This window comes from Apodemus sylvaticus, chromosome 12 (assembly GCF_947179515.1).
Source record: "Apodemus sylvaticus chromosome 12, mApoSyl1.1, whole genome shotgun sequence".
NCBI classification, from domain to species: domain Eukaryota; kingdom Metazoa; phylum Chordata; class Mammalia; order Rodentia; family Muridae; genus Apodemus; species Apodemus sylvaticus.
Window position 1 is genome coordinate 51577861 of NC_067483.1, and position 7588 is coordinate 51585448.

Below are 7588 nucleotides of genomic sequence, written 5' to 3' on the forward strand. Positions count from 1 at the left end.
GAAGAATTTGTTGTTTTGGGGAACCTGACAATATTTTCCCCTAGCCTTTCTTTATAATCATAACTGTAGAAAGATAGTTATTCAGAACATTTTTTAAAAAACAAATTTTGCTTATTAAAATGAAGATCCATGCTGAAATGAGCAGGAACACAAACTTTCTTTGGAGGTTCAATGCTTTTGGGCAATGTTCAAAACATTCTTGTAGACAATTGCCCAAGACACTGGACATCTAACCATCACTTTTTTTTTTAATTATTGGATATTTTATTTATTTACATTTCAACTGTTATTGCCTTTCCTGGTTTCCCTTCCAGAAACCCTCTATCCCCTCCCTCCCCTTGTTTTTATGAGGGTGATCCTCCACCCACCCACTTCCACCTCACTACGCTGGCATTCCCCTACACTGGTGCTAGTGTTTAATTCAGTGGTTAGCTTTCGCTCAGTATGGGAAGTTGAATACCATCTTTCAAAAGGTGTTGGCATGTTCCTCCCTAGATAACATGAATATTTTACATGGCAAAAAAAACAAAAAAACAAAAAAAAAACAACCCAGTGTAATTATCTTGGCCCATTTTAGAGGAATGGCAGGAGGGTTTGAGTGACTAGAAAGATTTATGTGAATGAAACATGAGAACTTGTTTTTCCATAAACATATGTCCTTTTACTTATTGTTTTGGGATCCTGACTAATTTTTCTTTTTTCAGCCTTTCTTTATAATCATAACTGTAGAAAAGTAGTTTATTTTATCTTTTAAATTTTATTTACCTTTTTGCATTGTATTTTTAAATAATTTATTTGCATTAAATGTTGACCCCATTACCCCCTTATAGACACCTTCCCCAGTACCTCTCCCATCCTAAGAAACATGAGATTGAATCAGTATGAGAAGCAGCCAAGAGCTAAGGACTTCAAACGGCACTTAGACTGAAAGAAACAATGGGGTAGGGACTGGATGTTCTTCTTAGACTATCCAGTTGTCTACCATACCAACAATCTGATTTAACCCAGGTCTAACTTGAACTATGATATCCAGGGCTTGAAGATATTTTAAGACATGAAGTGTATGGTGTGGTCATTTCTTATGTAAGCAATAGTTGTCTGATATATCAGATTTTTAAAAGAAGAAAGGCATATAATAAATTAAATATAAATTTCAAGTATAGACCAACGATCTCATAGATAAATGTGGCTTTTAAAAGTTTGGCACATTGATCTTAACTTTTTTGAGTTTCATTTTAGTGAAATATACCCAGAGGATTCCCCACCATGTAATAAGGATACATGCTCTACTATGTTCATAGCAGCCCTATTTATAATTGCCAGATGCTGGAAAGAACCCAGGTACTCAACAGAAGAGTGGATACAAAAAATGTGGTATATCTACACAATGGAGTACTATTCAGCCATTAGAAACAATGAATTCATGAAATTCTTAGGCAAATGGATGGAGCTAGAGAACATCATACTAAGTGAGGTAACCCAGACTCAAAAGGTGAATCATGGTATGCACTCACTAATAAGTGGTTATTAACCTAGAAAACTGGAATACCCAAAACATAATCCACACATCAAATGAGGTTCAAGAAGAAAGGAGGAGTGGTCCCTGGTTCTGGAAAGACTCAGTGAAACAGTATTTGGCAAAACCAGAACGGGGAACTGGGAAGGGGTGGGAGGGAGAACAGGGGAAGAGAAGGGGGCTTACGGGACTTTCGGGGAGTGGGGGGGGGCTAGAAAAGGGGAAATCATTTGAAATGTAAATAAATTATATCGAATAAAAAAAATTTTAGTGAAATAAAATACTACATCACAAGGTTCTGATATGAGAATAAAGAGAGCTCTATATAATAAATCGGTGTGTTTTGATGTGACTATTTATGAATGATTGGTTTATTCTCCTCCCTCCTAAAACTTAAAATCTTTTATGGATCCATTGTTGAGATGCTAGAGTAAAGAAGATTATGAGAATCACAAGTACTAGAAGTTTCTGTGGGGAGAAAGGAATTGTACTGTACAAATTCTTAGTGTTTTGCACTCTAAAGTGTCTTTGAGATACCAGATTTTATACAATGAATTTGCAGTTGATAATTTTGGAACTTGCTATGCTTAAGTTATATGTAGGATGAATGGGAAAAATGTAAGTATAAAGGCAAGTGTGAGTGGACATCATCTGTAAGTATAGATATATAGTTTCCAATTTATTCCTCATTTATTTACATCTTAAACACTGTCTGCCCTCTGGTCTACCCTTCCCAGAGTCCTTCTCTTCATTCCCCTTCCCCTTCTCTGTGAGAGTGGAGACAATCTCTGAGTACTAGAGTATTAATGGTATTCTATTATGCTTACAGACAGGAGCCTACAACTGTCCTCTGAGAAGCTCTACCCAGATACTAATTGAAACAGATGCAGAGACAGCACAGCTCAGAATTGCATGAACTCGTGTGAAAAGGTGGAGGAAAGATTGAAATACAATTAAAATAATTTAAAATGCATTAAGAATCCTCAGAGTCAGAGATTTATGGTTTTGGGATTATGGAGTAACAAAACAAATCGCACTCCCAGAGCCTGTGTTTATGCTTCTGAAGCGTGTTTGGAGTACTGAACTCCACTTGGTTTCCCATTTTAATAAGAAGTACTCTTCTTTATTTTTGAAATTTGAACAAAAAAATAAAAGTTTAGTGAAGGGACACAAGGGTATCAGGATATTAGCAAAATGTCAGTGAAAGACAATGTCACAAATTTGGTGAAATTCTGTTTAAGATTGATTCATAGGTGGGTAGGGTGGTCAAAAAGAGATCAGAAGATAAAGATAGAATAAATAGAATCAGCTCAAAAAGTTATGTGAGATTACCCAGGTGATCATTAGACAGAACAAGAGGCAAGCTGAAGCAAGTTGAGGGAGTGTCAAGCACCTTGGCAGTAGTTAGAAGCTTCTATTTTGCTTCCTTAAATCACCAAGGGAAAGAGTGATAGTTTTCATGAAGATCGTCAGAGATTTATGATAGAGCTACAAAAGCAGTAGTTTGTTTTGGACTTTAAGTTTTAAATTTCTGTTGTATAAATGAGAGAGAGAGAGAGAGAGAGAGAGAGAGAGAGAGAGAGAGAGAGAGAGAGAGAGAGAGAAGAGAGGAGTATCTTTTGGTTTGGTTTTGCTTGAGGTATGATTTGTAAGACAACAAGGCAGAATCAGTTTGAGCTCACAAATGTTATGAGCAATAGCAATAGTGCTGAAGCCTAGCCCTCGGATTGGTTGATTAGAAATGTGATGCTAATTTTGATATACGCTTTGTACTTATTTTCTACTTAGGATAGCAAGAACTACCATTAAGAGACATCTGCCTCAGAAAAGAGAAACAAGATTTCTGATATTATTAAAAACTTTCTTTTTAAAAAAGTTAAATGACACTTGGATCTTAATAGATTTGAATATACAAATTATTTAGCATTACTTTCTACAGAGATAGAAGCTAGTGACTTTAAGATTATCCATGTAACTTTCTAGCCTCACTTTAAAGGGATACTAGAGAACTTTTAACTCCCTTTTATAATGTCATAGTCTTTTAACATCTGCTATTAATCAGACTCCTAAATTTGAAAATTTTCTTATTGTTGCTAAATATTCTAAGCACACATGTGCACACACACACACACACACACACACACACACACACAGGCACTTAACTCCCTTCCATCTACGTTTTATATACCTACATTTCCATTTTATATATGCAGCATTTGCTTAACTCTTCTCCTGAGGTACCTTTCCATTTTTAAAACTCTCTGGTAAATAGCTTAATATTCAATGCAAAAATATGCAAAACAATGTTATAATCTTGGGAAAGATTCACAAAGGTAAATAATATCATATTATAAGAAGCCTGTAGTTAGACCATGTACATTCTTGGCCAAAATTACTTTGTTAACATTCTTGTGATTCAACTTTTTGCAGTGAAATTGTAATAAATTGAAAAGAGCAACTCTCTCTAAACCATTAACAATGTATTTAATAATTAATAAAAGTTAGAAGAAGCTCATTAGATTCTCAAGGAGCAGACACATATTGAAATGCACAGAAACAGACACACACACACACACACACTCACTCTCTCTCTCACACACACACACACACACTCACTCACTCTCTCTCTCACACACACACACACTCACACACACACAGACACACACACACTCACACACACAGACACACACACACATTCACACTCACACACACACAGACATACACAATCACACTCACACACACACTCTAACACTCACACACACACTCACACTCACACACACACACACACACACAGACACTCAGGATTACATTCCAATATATTTAGAGCTCTGTATATGGTCTGTTCTGCTACTTTAAGATAACAACTCCAATTCCTTTATTACATAATATTAAAACAAAATATATAAGCCATGACATAAATTATAGCTTATTTTATTTTATTTCAACCAAGTTCATATTTCCCAAATGGATAATTTACCCTATCCTATTTTTAGCTAACCCTAATGTAAAATGAGTGGTCCAAAACTTCTTCCTCAGAAAATTACTCTTTTCCCAAACACGTAAGATCATTTTCACATATTTTGCTCACAGTCAATTATCAATCTCCCTTTGTATAGTAATGTTGATTTCATATTTTTATCTTTTAAAATTATAAAAATCGAATTTTCTTGAGTAGCAAAAGCAATAAGAACTATTCCCTCTGTTGTAAAGAACTGATTAAATACCTGGCATGCTGCTTAGGGATATTCAATCATGTAACTTTTCTGACAGGCTAAATGGGTTTCTCTTAATTTGTAGATTATTGCTGAAGGAACTCCCTTTTCAGCATTATGAAGAAGGCAGGAAGTCATCAAATAAGTGCACTGCCGGGAACCCGACAGTAGTGAGTCTCCCACTGAATCTATCATCCTCTGACTACTGGGCCTTTTAATCTTCTGGTTAGTGGTGCTTAAGCTTGACTTATAGACTGGGTACAGGAAATTCAGAAATGTCATACATGCATTAATTTTCAATCAATTGGTTTTTAAAAATCATGTTCCTCTGGAAAGGATAGTATGCAATTTGTTACCCCAGATGCTATTATAATGATATGGTATCTTGAATAATCACTAAGCAATATATCCACCAGTTTCTTATTGTTTACTTTCTGTGTCCAAAATTCTTAGTATGACGTTTTGTAAATTATTTCTGGAAAAACAGAGATTTGTTTGTTACTCTCATACAGATTGATTTTTTCCCCATTATTTGCTAACCGTGTTCTTGATTTATAACTACTCATTTATATTTTGTGGTGCTAGGGTCAAACCCTGGATTGCATAGAAGTTAGGTAAGTGAACATGTGAAAGATCTGTATGACAAGAACTTCAAGACTCTGAAGAAGGAAATAGAAGAAGACCTCAAAAAATGGAAAAACCTCCCATGCTCATGGATCGGCAGGATTAATATAGTTAAAATGGCCATTTTGACAAAGCAATATAGATTCAACGCAATACCCATCAAAACCCCAACTCAATTCTTCATAGAGTTAGAAAGAGCAATTCTCAAATTCATCTGGAATAACAAAAAACCCAGGATAGCTAAAACTATTCTCAACAACAAAAGAAATTCTGGGGGAATCAGTATCCCTGACCTCAAGCAATACTACCGAGCAATAGTGTTAAAAACTGCATGGTATTGGTACACTGACAGGCAGGAGGATCAATGGAACAGGATTGAAGATCCAGAAATGAACCCACACACCTATGGCCACTTGATCCTCGTCAAAGGGGCTGAAAACATCCAATGGAAAAAAGATAGCCTTTCAACAAATGGTGCTAGTTCAACTGGATGTCAGCATGCAGAAGAATGCAAATTGATCCATCCTTGTCTCCTTGTACTAAGCTCAACTCCAAATGGATCAAAGACCTACACATAAACTCAGACACTCTGAAGCTAATAGAAAAGAAACTGGGGAAGAGTTGACCAGTTTCTTGAGGACACCAGTACAGGGGGAACGTTCTTGAACAGAACACTAATAGCATATGCTCTAAGATCAAGAATTGACAAATGGGACCTCATACAATTACAAAGTTTCTGTAAGGCAAAGGACACCATCAAAAGGAAAAATCAGCAACCAACAAATTGGGAAAAGATCTTCACCAACCCTACATCAGATAGAGGGCTAATATCCAATATATACAAAGAATTCAAGAAGTTAGACCCCAGAAAACCAAATAACCCTATTAAAAATGGGGTAAAGAGTTAAACAAAGAATTCTCACCTAAAGAACTTCGGATGGTGGAGAAACATCTTAAAAAATGCTCAACTTCATTAGTCATCAGGGAAATGCAAATCAAAACAACACTGAGATTCCACCTTACACCAGTCAGAATGGCTAAGATTAAAAACTCAGGAGACAGTAGGTATTGGCAAGAATGTGGAGAAAGAGGAACACTCCCCCACTGCTGGTGGGGTTGCAAATTGGTACAACTCAGAAAATTGGGCACGTCACTTTCAAAAGATCCTGCTATACCACTCCTGGGCATATACCCAGAGGATTCCCCAGCATGTAATAAGGATATATGTTCCACTATGTTCATAGCAGCCCTATTTATAATAGCCAGAAGCTGGAAAGAAGCCAGGTATCCTTCAACAGAAGAATGGATGCAAAAAATGTGGTATATATACACAATGGAGTACTATTCAGCCATTAGAAACAACGAATTCATGAAATTCTTAGGCAAATGGATGGAGCTGGAGAACATCATACTAAGTGAGGTAACCCAGTCTCAAAAGATCAATCATGGTATGCACTCACTAATAAGTGGATATTAACCTCGAAAACTGGAATACCCAAAACATAATCCACACATCAAACGAGGTACAAGAAGAATGGAGGAGTGGCCCCTGGTTCTGGAAAGACTCAGTGTAGCAGTATAAGGCAAAACCAGAACAAGGAAGTGGGAAGGGGTGGGTAGGAGAACAGGGGGAGGGAAGGGGGCTTATGTGACTTTCGGGGAGTGGGAGGCCAGAAAAGAGAAAATCATTTGAAATGTAAATAAAAAATATATCAAATAAAAAAAACAAAATAAATAAATAAATAAATAAATAAATAAAGAAAGAAAGAAAGAAAGAAAGAAAGAAAGAAAGAAGTTAGGTAAGTGCCCTATCACATATATTCATTTCATTAATTTATTTTTGGAAGACTCTAGATTCATAGGAAAATGGAACAAAAGGGTTTTCCTGCACATTAGTCTTTCCAAGTGGTTCATACTATATGTAAGTGTATACACAGTAGTAAAAACAGAATAAACACTGATATATGTGTGCCTGTTTTTCCAGTTTCCATGTGTATTTATTTAGCCACCATAGTAACAACATAGAAAATTATTGCACTGCCTCAAAAATATCCCCCAATCTGTGACTTTAAAGACATACCTCTATATCATCTCAAATCATTAATTTTTAGTCATCTTTAATTTTGTCATTCCAAGAATTTTTAGAAAATGGTATGTAACAGTATATGGCAGTGTAAAAGTGTCATGATCCTGAAGATAACTGGTGTTATTTTCTGTATGAATAATCTTTTTACTT